A 20,436-nucleotide genomic window follows, 5' to 3' on the forward strand; every position below is an offset into this window, starting at 1 on the left:
CTTAAACATTCACTCCCTTCACCACCCGGCGCACAGTGGCTGCAGTGTGTACCATCCACAGGATGCACTGCAGCAACTCGCCAAGGCTTCTTCGACAGCACCTCCCAAAACCGCGACCTCTACCACCTAGAAGGACAAGGGCAGCAGGCACATGGGAACAACACCACCTGCACGTTCCCCTCCAAGTCACACACCATCCCGACTTGGAAATATATCGCCGTTCCTTCATCGACGCTGGGTCAAAATCCTGGAACTCCCTTCCTAACAGCACTGTGGGAGAGCCTTCACCACACAGACTGCAGCAGTTCAAGAAGGCAGCTCACCACCACCTTCTCAAGGGCAATTAGGGTTAGGCAATAAATGCTTGCCTCGCCAGCGACGCCCAGATCCTATGAATGGAATAAAAAAAATGCTTAATTGCTGTAAACATTGGGACTTTTGGAGAATAGGGCCCCATATATTTTATGATCATAATGGCATTTCAAGTTTTCTGTAGCTCCTCATGGCAATATAATGGAGACACCTTTAGCAAGAATATATTTTCCGATTATGACTTGAAGACGATAAATGAAATGGTATCCCTTGTTTAAATTGACGCCAAATTCTGGTGTAGTAAGCCAGTCAAAAAAAAGAGCATAACAGCTGTAACATTAATAAGTGTGTGCAATCTGTGACCTTGCATTAAAAATTGTGAACTCCTTTTTGAATGCAGTCTGCAAATGAAAACCTCTTTTATATTTAAATTACATTTTACTTTCTTTTGATGCCTTGCAAAGTGCAAGCACACGTATTCAATGGAATTTTCAGGTTTGAATTAAATGTATTAATTATTTATCAGCATGGGCAGTGATCAGTGTCAGTTTTACATGTGTGACAACCTATACATTCTAGCCTTGAAAATTGAGTTCCTCTCAATTTTTAATTGTGCGCTATAATGATTATTTGTTTTTTTTTACTAAGTTAAGGCATTTTCAGTGGCAATCTAAGTTTGAATGACATCTATTTATTATTCGTGCACTTTGGCCAGTAAACTGTGTTAAAATTACCATGCACATTATCAAGCATGTTTCTTTTATGAGGAACGAAGGATAATTTCAATTACAAAGCGGGATAGGTAAATCAAATATCAATTTATGAGGTGGTTTCTCCCCCTGCTGGTAGCCCAAAACTCCAAATGTTGGTGGCCTTGGTTGAAAATACATTAAACATTTACTCAGCCTTTGCCAGTTGAGACATTCCAGCTAATTCTATGCAGTTTACTACGGTCCTGCCTGGGCTGACTTTGAAACAAGAGATTTAAGTTTTTGTTTGGTTGTAGCCAGCAGTTTATTGTTTCTGGTTCTTCCCAGATTAGCATTGTGGCTTCATCATCTGATTGGTCTGACATTAAGAGAGCTAATAATAGCAAAAATATTATCCAAAACCGTACCACATGAAAGCTCGGTAGGAACTTTAAAGACCTTTTTAAACTCACTTGCTGTATACTATGTTTTTGTTTTATTTTTATGGCACACTTCATCTTGTGACCGGATTTACCGGCCTGAAAGTGACCACTTATTTGTTTCCAAACGGCACAGCGGAGACTGTATTTATATTTTAATAATATATTCTTCAGTAACATCATATGTTGCTTACTTCAAGGCCTTATTCACTGACATAACCTGCTTTGAAGATTGGTGGGTGGCTTGCTGTTTGCTTTTGCTTTTTGCTGTTGCTGGCTTCATGTTACAAAGACAAATAGTTACACCACGGCTGATGCACGTTGTCAATAGTAAGATAGAGAATGGAACATTTTTCACCTATGTACATAGTGACATTACCCATTCCTGCGTAACCAGTGATACAGGTCACTACTATTGCAGCATTTGTATGTTGCCGCTACATAATACCTTAATGCAAAGAAAGGAAAGTCTCTCTTGCTATCGTACGTCATTTACCATGTTGCATCAATGTTATTGAGGTATGTAATATCTATTTGCACAGACTTGTTTTCAAAAATGAAAGACTATTGGTGTTACATCTTAGAACACTTAGCAAGGTATAGGCTAATCAGCGGCAGTCAACATAGATCAATAAACAGCAGTTCATGTTTGACTAATATAACCTAATTCCTCAAGGAAATTACCGAACATATGGGAATAGAATGGATATGATGTGTTTGATCTTTCAAAAGTGCTGCAGGAAGTGCCATATAAGAAACATGTTGCCAAGATTAAGGACATGGCATAAAAGTAATGTAGCTCCATACCTAGAAGAAGGGCATACATAAAGGGCAAAAGAGTAACTAGGGAGAGAGTAGGGCCTCTTAAGGATCAACAAGGTCATCTATGTGAGGAACCACAAGAGATGGGTGAGATCCTGAATGAATATTTCACATCGGTATTTACGGTTGAGAAAGGCATGGATGTTAGGGAACTTGGGGAAATAAACAGTGATGACTTGAGGAGTGTACATATTACAGAGAGGGAGGTGCTGGAAGTCTTAACGTGCATCAAGGTAGATAAATCTCCGGGATCTGATGAAATGTATCCCAGGACGTTATGGGAGGTTAGGGAAGAAATTGCGGGTCCCCTAGCAGAGATATTTGAATCATCCACCGCTACAGGTGAGGTGCCTGAAGATTGGAGGGTAGCAAATGTTGTGCCTTTGTTTAAGAAGGGCGGCAGGGAAAAGCCTGGGAACTACAGACCGGTGAGCCTGACATCTGTAGTGGGTAAGTTGTTAGAGGGTATTCTGAGGGACAGGATCTACAGGCATTTGGAGAGGCAGGGACTAATTAGAAACAGTCAGCATGGTTTTGTGAGAGGAAAATCATGTCTCACGAATTTGATTGAGTTTTTTGAAGGGGTAACCAAGAAGATAGATGAGGGCTGTGCAGTAGACGTGGTCTACATGGACTTCAGCAAAGCCTTTGACAAGGTACCGCATGGTAGGTTGTTACATAAGGTTAAATCTCATGGGATCCAAGGTGAGGTAGCCAATTGGATACAAAATTGGCTTGACGACAGAAGACAGAGGGTGGTTGTAGAGGGTTGTTTTTCAAACTGGATGCCTGTGTCCAGCGGTGTGCCTCAGGGATCGGTGCTGGGTCCGCTGTTATTTGTTATTTATATTAATGATTTGGATGAGAATTTAGGAGGCATGGTTAGTAAGTTTGCAGATGACACCAAGATTGGTGGCATTGTGGACAGTGAAGAAGGTTATCTAGGATTGCAACGGGATCTTGATAAATTGGGCCAGTGGGCCGATGAATGGCAGATGGAGTTTAATTTAGATAAATGTGAGGTGATGCATTTTGGTAGATCGAATCGGGCCAGGACCTACTCCGTTAATGGTAGGGCGTTGGGGAGAGTTATAGAACAAAGAGATCTAGGAGTACAGGTTCATAGCTCCTTGAAAGTGGAGTCACAGGTGGATAGGGTGGTGAAGAAGGCATTCGGCATGCTTGGTTTCATTGGTCAGAACATTGAATGCAGGAGTTGGGATGTCTTGTTGAATTTGTACAGGGCATTGGTGAGGCCACACTTGGAATACTGTGTACAGTTCTGGTCACCCTATTATAGAAAGGATATTATTAAACTAGAAAGAGTGCAGAAAAGATTTACTAGGATGCTACTGGGACTTGATGGTTTGACTTATAGGGAGAGGTTAGACAGACTGGGACTTTTTTCCCTGGAGAGTAGGAGGTTAAGGGGTGATCTTATAGAAGTCTATAAAATAATGAGGGGCATAGATAAGGTAGATAGTCAAAATCTTTTCCCAAAGGTAGGGGAGTCTATAACGAGGGGGCATAGATTTAAGGTGAGAGGGGAGAGATACAAAAGGGTCCAGAGGGGCAATTTTTTCACTCAAAGGGTGGTGAGTGTCTGGAATGAGCTGCCAGAGGCAGTAGTAGAGGCGGGTACAATTTTGTCTTTTAAAAAGCATTTGGACAGTTACATGGGTAAGATGGGTATAAAGGGATATGGGCCAAGTGCAGGAAATTGGGACTAGCTTAGTGGTATAAACTGGGCGACATGGACATGTTGGGCCGAAGGGCCTGTTTCCATGTTGTAACTTCTATGATTCTATGATTCTATAAGGATAGTAAGCAAGGAGTAGGTGTAAATAGATGTTTTTTGGATTGGCAAAATGTAGCTAAAGGAGTGCCCAAGGGATTTTGCTCCATCTATATAAATAAATTGAATTTGACCATAACAGGAATAGTATTGAAATTTGGTGATGATGCTAAATTAGTGGGCATGGAAAATTGAGGAAGAATGAAGGTGGGCAGTCAGAGGCTCGGGAGTGCAGTTGAACATAGATAAATGTAAGGTAGCGAGAATGAGTCGGGCATTAGGTGCTTTTAATATGCAAATCATGGTCCTATGATTATACTCAACTGGGTGGAGCTTGCGCCTTGCACGCTCCACACAGTTTCAGCTGGCGGACCAGCCGAAGAGGAGCCCTGAGGATAAATGTTTATTTATTTTTGTGGGGCTGGATGGAGTAGGAGTACTGCTCCGGGTTTCACAGAAACAAACTGGGCCGCTACCACATTGGGTCTCCTCCCCATTCCCCCCTCTAGAATAGAACCTACAACCCCTCTCTTTTCCATCAGGCCCCTTGATAGTGTGATGTCTTGGAGCTGCCCAAAAACCACCCAGAGGGAAAATCTATTCCATAGATACGCAGCTGTTTAAAAGCAGGAATGTAGGTGGGAAACGTCATTAAAAAGGCAAATGGGATTCTGGGTTTTATACATAGAATCACCACAAGACATTGTTTAGGGGTCAGTTGGAGTACTGTGTCAGCCTATTATAGAAAGGCTTTTTTGAGCCATGGAAAAGATGCAAACTAGTTCTACTAGGGTGATGCCAGTGATGAGAAGATATAGTTGTGATGAGACACTACAAAAGCCAGGAGTGTATTTAATGGAGCAGAAAAGGTTAAGGAGCTCTGATCGAAATCTTCAAAATTGTGTAAGTATGAGAGGCTAAATATTTCTAAATGGCTGGTAAATCGGTAACAAGGAGGCAAAAGTTTAAAATTGGCCAGAAGGTAGAATTTTTTTTCACTCAAAGGATTATTAGGATATGGAATGCATTACCATAAGTGACTATCGGGGTTGAACTAATCCCGGCATTTAGAGAGAATTAGATAAATAGTTAGGGGTCAATTTTAACTTGGCCAAATCAGCATTAACAAGCTGGTTAACGGCCTCAAAATAGGGTCTTTGGGCTTACTGCTCTGTTAACGCAGACGCTGTGGCTGCCACCATTTTTAAAGAGGCCTACCACTGTGCAGCCGAAATGCTCATCTGTTTGAGGCGGGGGCGGGGGTGGTGTCCCTTTTAATATACAACTCGGGATCCTAAGACTTATAGAGAGCGCTGATTGCCATTTTAGAACAGAACTGCGACGTGCACTCACCGACCAGTTTTAATGTTAGTAGAACAGGAGGCCCGAAAAAGATAAGTTTTAATTCATTTTTGCGGGGCCAAAAGGAGCAGGTGTACGTCTTCCTTACAAATGGAAGAAATATGATAATGAGTGGATTAATGATCCATGTTAAGTGCCTTTGCCTACATCACAAATGTATATTTAATTTTGTCATGAAACAAACTCTTTTTCTTTATTGCTATCTTTAGCTGCTCAATGTAGCTTCATTGAATGCAAGTAGACAGGAGGATTGATTATGACACAATATTCCAATCTTTACCCAACGTCGTAAATCCATGGTGATTATTAATACATTATCAATCCTTAAATCATTATTGCACCATCAAGAAATATTCTGGTTTCCCACAATTCATATTCTTTCTCGCACCTTGTAGCCTCATCACTGACCTGAACATCAGTCTTCTGCTTGAATGCTTGCTTAAAGTGTTTTGACAGGAAAAAAATAAAGACACAACAGTAGATTGCCTTTCTATTCCTGGTGAGGCAACATGATAAGTCAAATCCACAGCTTGCTCTTAGACTCTATATGTAACTGTTCACACACGCAAAGGTCAGTAAAGTTAGTACGATATCATGTTACAACCCTTGTTTTTTTTTGCAAGCGTCAATCAAGAAATTTAGTTTTTTCTGTGTCATTTCTGTCCCAGTTTCTCAATAGAGTTCCTTAACCCTTTTCAACATTTTTCACAACTTGTTTATGTTAAATACAAGATAGCTGCAGTTGAAGACAACATATAGATGTGTTAATTCAAAAGTGATGTGGTATATTCTATTGTACATGAGGTTTTGAAACTCTAGAGGTGTTTGCTGCAGGCATATCTTGGCTTTATATAATACATTTTACCAGCACCTTTCCTAAAGTTGAGTTCTTCTGAACTTGGGAAGCTTGTATAAAATAACATATTTCCCTTATGAAAATGTTACCACTGAAACAGTAATTTGTCTGTTTCCCTCCTGTACAAATCAGGTAAAGGTTTTCAGTTTTCTCATATTTGGGCTTTTGTGTCTCAGTATTAACTAGTGTACATGTCAGTGATAAGCTGAGCACCTGTTAAGCCTGCCATAATAATAAGGGAACTGATACTTCACAATGGATTGTTATATTGGTAAAGGAAGGGCAAGCGTTCATTTATCCAACATATGATATAGGTACAGAAGTCCTGCATAAGTCGACCTTCTCTGCAAATTGTCTATTTCTTCAGTATAAATGACATACAATTTCTATGCAATAAACATTTTGTGCCCAAATCCTGTTCGGCCATTGTGCGCTTTTCTGGTATAACTACAGGATGAGAGCTGGGAAATTTGGGGCAGAACCCAATTCCAGCTGGATTCTGCCCTATGGAGAGGAGACTGGGAAATTCAGAGGGAGAGGAAGAGGGCTCTCCGTCCTCCCTGCCTGTCAAGGGGTAATATTTGGGGAGTTCTTGGACTATCCTGGGAATTCTGCCCACTCAACCTTTATAAGGCGTCAGCAGAACTCTTGCCAGCTGTGAGCTGGCGTGAACCCCATTGAAGCCTTTTGAAATGCCCAATACATTAAACAAGCAAAGGTAATCAATCCTGGATGGGGTTGATTACCATTAAGAAATGCTCCACTGGCATTACTGGGAGCTGAAGATACCGAGAACTGACCTGTTCATTGGTCTCTTCCAAGTCCTATTAATGGACTATCGGAACAGTATGGGACTGCTCCAATTTTTTGGGGCAGTGTCGTGGCAGTTACCACTGATGGGCCCTTGCAGGTGCTGCGGTCTGCCTTGTCCATGCAGATGACCCTTTGCCCAGGTTTCGAAATGGGGTCTGACCCTGTGCCACTCTTCTGCTGGTGGAGTAGCCCTACAGGAATATCAGGGCCTCTATATGTAACAGTGTCAGCTTTTACATGGCATGTGCTGTATGATGCAATCCACCGCTGCATTAATATTATTATATCCTATACATTATGTACTAGATGTATGGCATTTTCTTTAGAATAAATTCATGCAACTTCTTTGTACTGTGGTACAGCTAAATGCCCACTGTGGTTGGCAGTTTCTCGAACTGAGAAACAGGGGGTACAGTATCATTGTATCATGGTAGGTATAGCATAGGAGGAGGCCATTCTGCCCATCATGCCTGTGCCAGCTGTTTGAAAGAGCTAGCCAATTGGTCCCATTCCCCTGCTCTTTCCCCATAGCCCTGTAAATTTTTTCCCTTCAAGTATTTATCCAATTCCCTTTTCAAAGCCTTGATTGAATTTGCTTCCACCATCCTTTCAGGCAGTGCATTCCAGATCATAACAATTCACTGTGTAAAAAAATGTTTCCTCATGTCACCTCTGGCTTTTTTGCGAATCACCTTAAATCTGTGTCCTATGATTACTGATCCTTCTGCCACTGGAAACAATTTCTGCTTATTTATTCTGTCAAAACTGTTCATGATTTTGAACACCTCTATCAAATCTCTCCTTAACCTTCTCTGTTCCAAGGAGAACAACCTCAGCTTCTCCAGTCTCTCCACCTAACTAAAGTCCCTCATCCCTGACAATGTTTAAATAAATCTCTCTAAGGCCTTGACATACTTCCTGAAGTGTGGTGCCCAGAATTGAACACAATACTCCAGCTGAAGCCTAACTAGTGTTTTATAAAGGTTTAGCATAACTTCCTTTCTTTTGTACTCTATGCCTCTAGTAATAAAGCCCAGAATCCCATATGCTTTTTTAACAGCCTTCTCAACTTGTCCTGCCACCTTCAAAGATTTGTGCATGTGCACCCCCAGGTCTCTCTATTCCTGCACCCCGTTTAAAATTGTACCATTTAGTTTATGTTGCCTCTACTCATCCTTTCTACCAAAATGCATCACTTCACACTTCTCTGTATTAAATTTAATCTGCCATGTGCCTGCCCATTTCACCAGTCTGTCCATGTCCTCCTGAAGTCTGTTACTATCCTTCACATTGTTAGCTACATTTCCGAGTTTCGTGTCATCTGTCAACTTCGAAATTATACCCTCTATTCCCAAGTCCAGGTCATTAATATATATTCAAAGGGCAGAGGTCCTACTACTGACCCCTGGGGAACACCACTGTATATTTCCCTCCAGTCTGAAAAACAACTGTTCACCACCGCTCTATGCTTTCTGTCCCCTAGCCAATTTTGTATCCATACTGCCACCGTCCCTTCAATCCCATGGGCTTTAATTTTGCTAACAAGTCTATTATGTGGTACTTTATCAAATGCCTTTTGAAAGTACACAACATCAACCGCACTACCCTCATCAACCCTCTCCATTACTTCATCAAAGAACTCAATCCAGCTAGTCAAACACGATTTTCCTTTAACAAATCCATGCTGACTTTCATTTATTAGCCCATACTTTTCCAAGTGCCAATTTATTTTGTCTTGGATTATTGTTTCTTAAAGTTTCCTCTTTAACAAATCCATGCTGACTTTCATTTATTAGCCCATACTTTTCCAAGTGCCAATTTATTTTGTCTTGGATTATTGTTTCTTAAAGTTTCCTCACCACTGACATTAGGCTGACTTGCTTTTAATTGCCAGGTTTATCCCTCTCCCCATTTTTGAACAGGGGTGTAACATTTGCAATCCTCCAGTCCTCTGGCACCATCCCCATATCTAAGAAGGATTGGAAGATTGTGGTCAGAGCCTCCACAATTTCCACCCTTACTTCCCTCAGTATACTCGGATGCATCCCATCTGGACTGGGTGACTTTTCTGCTTTGAGCACTGCCAATCTTTTAAGTACCTCCTCTTTATCTATTTTATCCTATCCAATATTGCTACTACCTCCTACTTTTACTGCTACAAAGGCAGCATCCTCCTCTATCGTGAAGACGGATGCAAAGTATTCATTTAGTGCCTCAGCCATGCCCTCTGCCTCCACAAGGAAATCTCCTTTTTTGTCCCTAATGGGCTGCACGCTTCCTTTGATTACCCTTTTACTATTTATATATTTATAAAGGACTTTTGGGTTCCCTTTTATGTTAGCTGTTAATCTATTGTCATACTCTCTATCCCACTTATTCCCTTTTTGAGATCTCCTCTGTACTTTCTGTATTCAACCTGCTCCTCTACTGTATTATGAACCTTATATTCGTTATAAGCCTCCTTTTTCTGTTTCATTTTAATCTCTTTATCTTTAGTCATTAAGGGAGCTCTATCTTTGGATGGCCTTCCTTTCCCCCTTGTAGGGATGTGTCAACTCTGTACCCGAGCCAACTCCTCCTCAATTACTGTTTTGTCTATCAATTTTTGATTCCAATTCACTTGGGCAAGATCCCTTTTTAACTTAATTCTAACCAAATAGATTCTGCCTTTGATCCTTCAACTACATCATCCCTTTCCAATCCTGTCATAGTTTCTTTGATTAATACTGCCATCCCACCCCACCCCCCTCCTTTCCTTCCCTATCTTTCCTGAATACCTTGTGGCCAGGAATATTAAGTACCCAATCCTCCCCTTCTTTGAGCCATGTCTCTGTTATTCCCACTATATCATAGTCCCATGTGATGACTTGAGCCTGCAGCTCACCAACCTTATTTATCACGCTATGTGCATTTACGCACATGAACTCCAATCTCATCTTAGACTGCCTCGCATTTGCCCTCTGTTTGATCCCTCCTATTTCTGAACTATTCTTTACTCTAGTACCACTTGTCTCTCCCAGTCCTCTGTGCACCTTGTTTCTCTTCACAAATGTTTCATCCTGGTGCCCATCCCCCTGCCAAATTAGTTTAAACCCTCCCCTACAGCACCAGTTAACCTCCCCGCGAGGACATTGGTCCCAGCTCTGTTGAGGGCAACTCGTCCATCTTGAACAGATCCCTCCTGCCCCAGAACTGGTCCCAATGCCCCAGGAATCGGAAGCCCTCCCTCCTGCACCATTTCTCCAGCCACGCATAAACCTGTCTTATCCTACTATTTCTATACTCATTAGCACGTGGCACAGGGAATAATCCAGAGATTGCTACCTTTGAGCTCCTGCTTTTTAACTTCCTCCCTGGCTCCTGAAACTCTGACTGCAGGACCTCAACCCTTTTCCTTCCTGTGTCATTGGTTCCCACATGGACCACGACTTCAGGCTGTTCCCATTCCCCCTCAAAATGTTTTGCACCCATGCTACTGTTTAATTTTCTGACCAGTGTGAGTGAAGCACATTGAGTACTGTTGTCTCGCTCATGGCAAGCAGGTGACATTTATTGCATAAACTAGGTGCGTCAGTTTTGAGAGCCAGTAAGCATGTTTACTCCATTTCTTTGGGGTTTTCATGACTCTTCCACTCAAGTTATGAAAGTCGAGCTGGAGAACCTCCATGGAAATTAACTGCCGTGTAGTGATGCTTCTGTCCCTGGAGGATATTGGAGCACTCAGTGTATTTAGGCAGGTGTAACCAGGCTGTTAACATGATACATTTACATCCTGGTACAAGTCTAGTGACCTGAGGGATTTGGACTAGTGTAATTAGGAAAGTATTTGGCATTGTGATGTCACAACACATTCTGGGGTATTTGTCTGCTCCATCTTGTAGACTGGGCCTGTCACAATGTTACTCTGCCAGTGGGCCACCACGTTGGATGGGTCTCAGTAGAATGGGTGTAAGTTTGGCATGGAATTGCTGCATAATGTGTCCAGTAGAGTATCTTCTTGAAGTTCTCCCAGGTGAAATACTACCTGTGAGCTCTTTAGCAGTCATTCTAAGTATAAATAATTGTCCCCTTCTTATAAAGGAACATAGGAACATAGGAATGTACAGGACTGAAAAAGATCACCTTAGTCCAACTAACTGGCCCCAGAATTCAAAAACAGAATACATAGTTCACCATCTATACCCCTAAATTGATGATCTTGTCAAATACCAGCCCCACTCATTTTTAACGTTATTGATGTTAATGGCCTCCATCACCTTCTTGGGCAGTGCAAGCATTGATCACGCTCTGTGTAAAATAGTTCTATCTGATCTGTCCATTCACCCTTTCTTTTCTGACCTCGATCTCATGCTCTCAGGATTCAACTAGTCAATAAGCCTTAAGGATCTTGATTACCTCAATAAGATCCTCTCTCAATAGTCCCTTCTCTAGTGTAAACAAACTTGGCCTCTCTGCTCTGTCCTTGTAGCTCAGGTATCTGATGCCTGTTATCAATTGGGTAGCTTTTGTTGTTCCTTCTCCTGTGTCATGATTTTCTTCCTATAACTATGCAACCATAACTGCACACAGTGCTCCTGATGGGGATGAACCAATGCCCTGCATAGGTTCAGTGTCACATCCTGTGATTTGTGATGTATTCCATGTAGTGTACAGCCCAAAATCCTATTAGCCTAATTCAACTGCTGCACACATGGAAATACATAATAGTTACAACATGGAAACAGGCTAGTTGGTGTTGGCATTTAGCCTCCATGTGAGCAAATAGTTTTAAGCACATTTACCCACCCTGTTCCCATTATCCCTTCAAACTCTTTTCCTTCACCCACCTAATCTAAGCTTGACGGTTTCAACAATTTTTCCACCAATAGTCTGCAAATTCTTTTCCTGTGCTCTATCCTGTAGACTAACACCTATTAGTTTATGGTTCCAGTGTTTATTCTCCTTCCTTACATCATTTTTGATTTGCCATTGATCAGCCCAACTTCCCAATCTATCTAAATCCCTCTGCACCTGCACTTAGAACTAGTTTTTAAACTAAGGGAAATCAAACAATATTGCTACATTCTGATGTGATGACTTTACAACTGGAAAAAACGTTGTCCTCAAAATAAGAAAAAATAAATGCAACAACAGGATCACCTGATGGTTCAGTAAGTCAACAGAATGTGGTGTGGTACTAATCATACAGCCGAGAAGATGTCAGGGTCAATCTTCAAGTTATATTAAGTCCTTATAAATGAGCTGAACATGTGATTATTTGAGCGTGCAGGTTCCAGATATGCCTCAGCAGTTTGATGTCATCTTATGCCATTAAATATCGTCTCACATTGCTCAGAAGCAATGTTATGATTGATTAAAACATTCTTATAAATTGAAGTTCCCCTTTTTACCCACATGTACCTGAATAATAGGTTTGAACATAATGATTCAAGTTCAGTAGTGTTAATTCCTTTACTGCAGAATAAGGAAGAATTCCATATTATTAGTACAAGGAACGTTCACCTTGAAACTTCGCAGTGTGAAAATTAGTGTCTGAACACTTAACATCCTTGTATTAAATTCCTTTGTCTATAATTTGTATCGATGTGTTAACATTTTATTTTAAATGGGTTATTACCACTGTTAATATAGCAAAGGAATTCAATATAAGTGTTCGCACACTACTCGTTGCAGAATATAATTTCAAAGCCGATGTAACTAGCAGTTTGAGAGCAAACCTATATTTGGATTTGCACTGTAATTTTCCTTTATTTTGCAACTTGAATTCTGCTGATTTGGGGCATCCGATGAATGAAGATGATGTAAACTGATGTAGTTAAATAAAGACTTTTAATAGATTTATTTTTAAATTATTCATTCAAATAATAAACAAATATAAATTCTGAACATAGCTTCACACCAGCCAGAAATCCATTCTGTATTAAAAGCATTCCTGTTAACTTTGTGAACTGATGTAGGAATTCAAATCAGCACTGTGACATCAGGATCTTTACTTTCAGCAGTCAGCATGTGCGATGTGGAATTTCAACAGTGAGGATGCCAGATTAAACGCAAGAGCAAAACTAGGACCCAGCAACTTGTCTTTTCAAAATGCTGCATTATTATTCATTAAATCAAAGCCAATAGTTTATTGAAATTCCACTCAGGTTAATATTTTACCGTCCTTTTACAGCCAGTGAGCCCTAAGCAGAAATTAAAAAAAAGTTTCTCGTGTGTTATGTATAAATGTTGTATAAATGTGGTGTTGCATTGAAACCCATGCAGCATTCTGTTTAGAAACTTTGATATCCGGAGATACACTAAGACTTTTTTTAAAAGTGATTACATTACTTGAAGTTTAACTGTGCTCATTCTTTTCCTTCGAGAATGCGCAAAACCCTGCAAAGGAGTTGAGATGTGCCATTTCTAAAATTCATTGTGGCTCCATGAATCATGGGGGTAGATTTTCAAATTTACCACCTAGGGATTAAGGAAAATCTGGCAAGTAGATCCGCACGGCCCTGAAAGAACCCCCTGGATTTTCCTTCTATTAATTTCAATGGAAGGAAAATCCAATGGGTTCTGTTATTGGTGTGCAATCCTCGCCGCCAGATTTGCCTTTCATCCAGGAAATGAAGACAAAAAGCTATCTCACGGGATTGCACTGGTGGCACTACCTGGATAATGGAACAATTTCATGAATAAGTATATTTGCAAATGCTTACTTCTTTTTGTCTCTGATTTTATAGGGGGAGATTTTTAACCTGTGCCCAAATCAGGTGCAAAGTGGATGGGGCATCCACGGTGCCTGCCTAAACCCATGGCCGGGAAGTCTGAACCATTTTCATTTTCATTTGAATTCAGCTGGTGAGCTGCGGGAGCTAAACAGACACTGTACTGCGGCTTGCTTTGGAAGACTAAAAATCGTCTGGTATTCACATGGAGACAAGACCTGTTGGTGGGGAGGGAAGCCGATCCCGGGAGGGGGGGGAAATGCAAGAAAGGGTTGGCAGCAGGCTGGCTACACATCCTGATCCCACAAAAATCTTTTTAAAAAAACCCCCTAAAACTTACCTTTTTCCTGAGCGACCTGCGGTGGTTCCTTTAAGGACCGCTGATTAAGCCGGTCAACGTCTAGTACAACTAGAAGTCTAGCGGGCATAGAGCATGCTCTGCCCATTTGTACGTGAAAATTGCAATCGGTGTTCCACAACTGGCGTAGATCCTGCTTTGCATATTTAAACAGCCACCCATCTGTGTTGGGTGTCCATTTAAAGGCCTGTCTGAAAATTAAATCAGACAGGCCTTGGGCGTCAAAATGTCCAAGTTGTCCACCTGATTTTCCTCTGCCGGTTTCCCGTTTTCAGGCGAGAAACGGGCAGCTGGCAATTGAAAATCACCCCCATAATTTTTTAGCAGCTGGTGCAAATTATTGTAAAAGTATACACTCCTTTTCATTGAAGAGTTTTGCTCTTAAGTTTAAAGCCTGTAACTTTGCTTCAATGATTGAATTGCCAGTAATTAAAAAAAAGAGCTTATGGTGGTGTGACTTCAAATAATAATGTTACAACCTTCCCTTTCCAAAAATTGGTATTTTTTTTTTATTCATTCATGGGATGTGGGCGTCGCTGGCGAGGCCATCAATTATTGCCCATCCCTAATTGCCCTCGAGAAGGTGGTGGTGAGCCGCCTTCTTGAACCGCTGCAGTCCATGTGGTGAAGGTTCTCCCACAGTGCTGTTAGGAAGGGAGTTCCAGGATTTTGACCCAGCGACAATGAAGGAACAGCAATATATTTCCAAGTCGGGATAGTGTGTGACTTGAAGGGGAACGTGCAGGTGGTATTGTTCCCATGTGCCTGCTGCTCTTGTCCTTCTAGGTGGTAGAGGTCGCGGTTTTGGGAGGTGCTGTCGAAGAAGCCTTGGCGAGTTGCTGCAGTGCATCCTGTGGATGGTACAATCTGCAGCCACTGTGCGCCAGTGGTGAAGGGAGTGAATGTTTAAGGTGGTGGATGGGGCGCCAATCAAGCGGGCTGCTTTGTCCTGGATGGTGTCGAGCTTCTTGAGTGTTATTGGAGCTGCACTCATCCAGGCAAGTGGAGAGTATTCATTCACGCTCCTGACTTGTGCCTTGTAGATGGTGGAAAGGCTTTGGAGAATCAGGAGGTGAGTCACTTGCCGCAGAATACCCAGCCTCTGACCTGCTCTTGTAGCCACTGTATTTATAAGGCTGGTCCAGTTAAGTTTCTGGTCAATGGTGACCCCCAGCATGTGGGGGATTCAGTGATGGTAATGCCATTGAATGTCAAGGGGAGGTGGTTGGACTCTCTCTTGTTGGAGATGGTCATTGCCTGGCACTTGTCTGGCGCGAATGTTACTTGCCACTCATAAGCCCAAGCCTGGATGTTGTCCAGGTCCTGCTGCATGCGGGCTCTGACTGCTTCATTATTTGAGGTCTTGCGAATGGAACTGAACACTGTGCAATCATCAGCGAACATCCCCATTTCTGACCTTATGATGGAGGGAAGGTCATTGATGAAGCAGCTGAAGATGGTTGGGCCTAGGACACTGCCCTGAGGAACTTCTGCAGCAATGTCCTGGGGCTGAGATGATTGGCCTCCAACAACCACTACCATCTTCCTTTGTGCTAGGTATGACTCCAGCCACTGGAGAGTTTTCCCCCTGATTCCCATTGACTTCAATTTTACTAGGGCTCCTTGGTGCCACACTCGGTCAAATGCTGCTTTGATGTCAAGGGCAGTCACTCTCACCTCCCCTCTGGAATTCAGCTGTTCTGTCCATGTTTGGACCAAGGATGTAATGAGGTCAGGAGCCAAGTGGTCCTGGCGGAACCCAAACTGAGCATCGGTGAGCAGGTTATTGGTGAGTAAGTGCCGCTTGATAGCACTGTCAACGACACCTTCCATCACTTTGCTGATGATTGAGAGTAGACTGATGGGGCGGTAATTGGCCGGATTGGATTTGTCCTGCTTTTTGTGGACAGGACATACCTGGGCAATTTTCCACATTGTCGGATAGATGCCAGTTTTGTAACTGCACTGGAACAGCTTGGCTAGAGGCGCAGCTAGTTCTGGAGCATCATTCTTCAGCACTACAGCTGGGATGTTGTCGGGGCCTTTGCTGTATCCAGTGCACTCAGCCGTTTCTTGATATCACGTGGAGTGAATCGAATTGGCTGAAGACTGGCTTCCGTGATGGTGGGGATATCGGGCGGCGGCCGAGATGGATCATCCACTGGGCACTTCTGGCTGAAGATGGTTGCAAATGCTTCAACCTTGTCTTTTCCACTCACGTGCTGGACTCCGCTATCATTGAGGATGGGGATGTTTACAGAGCCTCCTCCTCCCGTTAGTTGTTTAATTGTCCACCACCATTCATGACTGGATGTGGCAGGACTGCAGAGCTTTGATCTTATCCATTGATTGTGGAAATCGCTTAGCTCTGTCTATAGCATGTTGCTTCCACTGTTTAGCATGCATGTAGTCCTGAGTTGTAGCTTCACCAGGTTGGCACCTCATTTTTAGGTACGCCTGGTGCTGCTCCTGGCATGCACTTCTGCACTCCTCATTGAACCAGGGTTGATCCCCTGGCTTGTTGGTAATGGTAGAGTGAGGAATATGTCGGGCCATGAGGTTACAGATTGTGCTGGAATACAAATCTGCTGCTGCTGATGGCCCATAGCGCCTCATGGATGCCCAGTTTTGAGCTGCTAGATCTGTTCTGAATCTATCCCATTTAGCACGGTGATAGTGCCACACAACACGTTGGATGGTGTCCTCAGTGCGAAGACGGGACTTCGTCTCCACGAGGACTGTGTGGTGGTCACTCCTACCAATACTGTCATGGACGGGTGCATTTGTGACAGGTAGATTGGTGAGGACGAGGTCAAGTAAGTTTTTCCCTCGTGTTGGTTCGCTCACCACCTGCCGCAGGCCCAGTCTGGCAGCTATGTCCTTCAGGACTTGGCCAGCTCGATTAGTAGTGGTGCTACCGAGCCACTCTTGGTGATGGACATTGAAGTCCCCCACCCAGAGTACATTCTGTGCCCTTGCTACCCTCAGTGCTTCCTCCAAGTGGTGTTCAACATGGAGGAGGACTGATACATCAGCTGAGGGAGGGCGGTAGGTGGTAATCAGCAGGAGGTTTCCTTGCCCATATTTGACCTGATGCCATGAGATTTCATGGGGTCCAGAGTCAATGTTGAGGACTCCCAGGGCCACTCCCTCCTGACTGTATATCACCTCTGGTGGGTCTGTCCTGCCAGTGGGACAGGACATACCCAGGGATGGTGATGGAAGAGTCTGGGACGTTGGTTGAAAGGTATGATTCTGTGAGCATGGCTATGTCAGATTGTTGCTTGACTGGTCTGTGGGACAGCTCTCCCAATTTTTGCACAAGTCCCCAGATGTTAGTGAGGAGGACTTTGCAGGGTCGACTGGGCTTAGTTTTCCTTTGTCATGTCCGGTGCCTTGTGGTCCGTCTCGTTTTATTCTTATTATGACTTTTTTTAGCGAGATTTTACAACTGAGTGGCTTGCTAGACCATTCAGAGGGCAATTAAGAATCAACCACATTGCTGTGAGGCAGGATATGGCACCTTGAGCTCATCCTTGAATCGATCTACCAGCAAAATGTGAAAACAGTCTACTACATTGATTACTGGAGCTCACATTGTAAGGTCAGTCTGTGAAGGGGTTTGTTGAGTCAGGTAAAATCCTGGTGATTCACATCATGACAAAACCTACACAACCAGGCTGAGCTGACAAAGGAAAGCCTGAAGTTTGGCCTGACTCAGGCAGCCTGTCCTTTCAACAACAATGTCCCATTATATCTGAGGGAAAACTTAGTGGGGGTAAAATTCAACTTTAGTAGGGTCGCAATGCAGATGGGAGCAGATTGGCCATCTATTATACACCCCGCTCAATCGTCCTTTACATTGAAGATCGGCTGGAGTGTATAATGGAGGGCCGATCCAATACCGTCTGTTTTATGCCACTGCCAAAAGTTAAAATTACCCCCTTTGTCTTCAATGTAAAGGAAAATTGAGCAGGACATATAACGGGCGGCCCATCTGGTACTTCCTGTCTTCCACCCCTGCTGAAGTTGAATTTTACCCCCTATTTTATCTTTTCTTTGTGTTCTCATCTATGATGTAAAATTAGCAGAAAAATCAACATTCTGCCTTCTTATTTTATGGGTTTCCCATGGCAACTTTGGAGGTGAGTGACATGGGTACAGGCAATGATGTGCTGGACCTGGAGGAATCTTGTGATCTGTGCAACCTCAGAGCCCTATTCTTGTGCTTCTGGGTGTCTATGGAGAAAGCAATGAAGGCATCTGTCACCTGTTTAATACATGCATGACTCACTGATATTATTGAAATCCTACGTGGCAGCCTGAAGGGAGCCGGTGGCTGAAATGACCTTGACTGTAACATGATGTGGAGATGCCGGTGATGGACTGGGGTTGACAATTGTAAACAATTTTACAACACCAAGTTATAGTCCAGCAATTTTATTTTAAATTCACAAGCTTTCGGAGGCTTCCTCCTTCGTCAGGTGAACGATGTGAAAATTTTCACATCGTTCACCTGATGAAGGAGGAAGCCTCCGAAAGCTTGTGAATTTAAAATAAAATTGCTGGACTATAACTTGGTGTTGTAAAATTGTTTACAATTGACTGTAACAGACAATGCTGCTTTATCGGTAGCAGTTGGCTGCAGGTCTTCTTTCAGGATATGACACAAGTCTGTTGACTCCCTGGAGAATAAAAGCCACGCTAAGCAACGTTCATCTGAGAACTGCAGGTGTGTTGTTCTGGGTCTATAAACTCCATTTAGAGGGTAAGGGATTCACTTAGCCTCTTTCTATTTGCTGTTTGATTTTATGTGACACTGAGTGAAGAGCCCTGCCTTTGGCAAATTCACTTCACTAAGGCTGTCCTGGATGAGCTATAACAACTTCTGCACAATGTCCTGCAGCCCTGATCAAGTAACCAAATAGTTCAGTCAATGACTGTCAAAGTCACCAAAGCTCTGAACTTTTACACCACTGGTTCTTGCCAGCTGCAGCATTACCCAGGGAGCCATCCAAACCTGCACATGTCAGGCCCCAATACCATCTTCAAGAGAGAGGGAGAATTCATCCATTTTGGGATTGCTCATAGACAGCAAAATAAAAGATCTATTCAGTTCTATCATGTAACTCGATTCCCCAGAGTTCAGAGTGCTATAGATGGCACCCAAGGCAGCCATTGAATTTCCTGAATAGAAAGGGATTCCACTCCCTCAATGTTCAATTTGTCTGTGATTAGCTACAACAAATTCTACATGTCAATGCCAAATTTGCATTCACGTTCTTCATGAGGAACACTCTCGCTTCTCAGCTATATTCATGGAAAACAGTGAAGTGTCAGGATAGCCTCTGGGATACAAGGTGCAACCCTTCTTTTCATGGCTCAAGATCCCACTTCAGCTACCAAACTCAGCAGAAGAACATTGCTTTGAGGCCCGTGCATCCACCAGAGTGGTCATTGAGAGGACTATTGGTTTTCTGAAGGGAAGGTTTTGCTGAATTAATAGATCAGGAAGGATACTGGTATGTGTTTCCAAGCCTGAGCAGCTCGTCGACAGTATTGGTCAGGCCTCGGACTGATGCCATCAGGTGGGCAGTGGGCTCACGTGGGTATTGTGTGAACTCTCTGTCCACCCGATGGAATCGGACACATGAAAATCTACCCCAGTGTTAATGGAAAAAAGAGAGGTGAAAGGCCTCAGAATGATCCTTCCACATTATTTAAATATTAAAATGTAGCTCCCACTTATTTCAAATGGAAACTTTCACTACTTACCGCCTCGCCCAGCTGGGAATGCACGTTATTCGCTATTATAATGTAGATTCTGCGCTACATATCTTTGCCCATACTTTCTTATTGGAACATTCTGGAAACAGATGCTAACAGAACATTCTGATGAGGAAATTTGGTCTCATATTCTGATATTCTGGCCATCCTCACAATCTATCTGCTTTTTAAATTGTTTTAACCCTGCACCTTGAAAGTTACATATCTACCATTTCTCCCAGATCCTTGTAGAAGTGTCTCTGTTCTTACTTAATCCCGTTCTTGTAAACTTAACTCCCACATCTTTTGACTTATGTGCACTATTTCACATTTACAAGCTGTGTGTCTGCCTAATTACACAACCAGTCTAAATTCTTTTGCAAACCATTTGTTGCTATCCCTGTCTCTCTTGCTCTCCCTTTTTTTGTATTATGAACAAAGTTAACCAGCTTATAGTTGTGATGTGGAGATGCCGGTGATGGACTGGGGTTGACAATTGTAAACAATTTT

Source organism: Heptranchias perlo, chromosome 12 (assembly GCF_035084215.1).
Source record: "Heptranchias perlo isolate sHepPer1 chromosome 12, sHepPer1.hap1, whole genome shotgun sequence".
NCBI classification, from domain to species: domain Eukaryota; kingdom Metazoa; phylum Chordata; class Chondrichthyes; order Hexanchiformes; family Hexanchidae; genus Heptranchias; species Heptranchias perlo.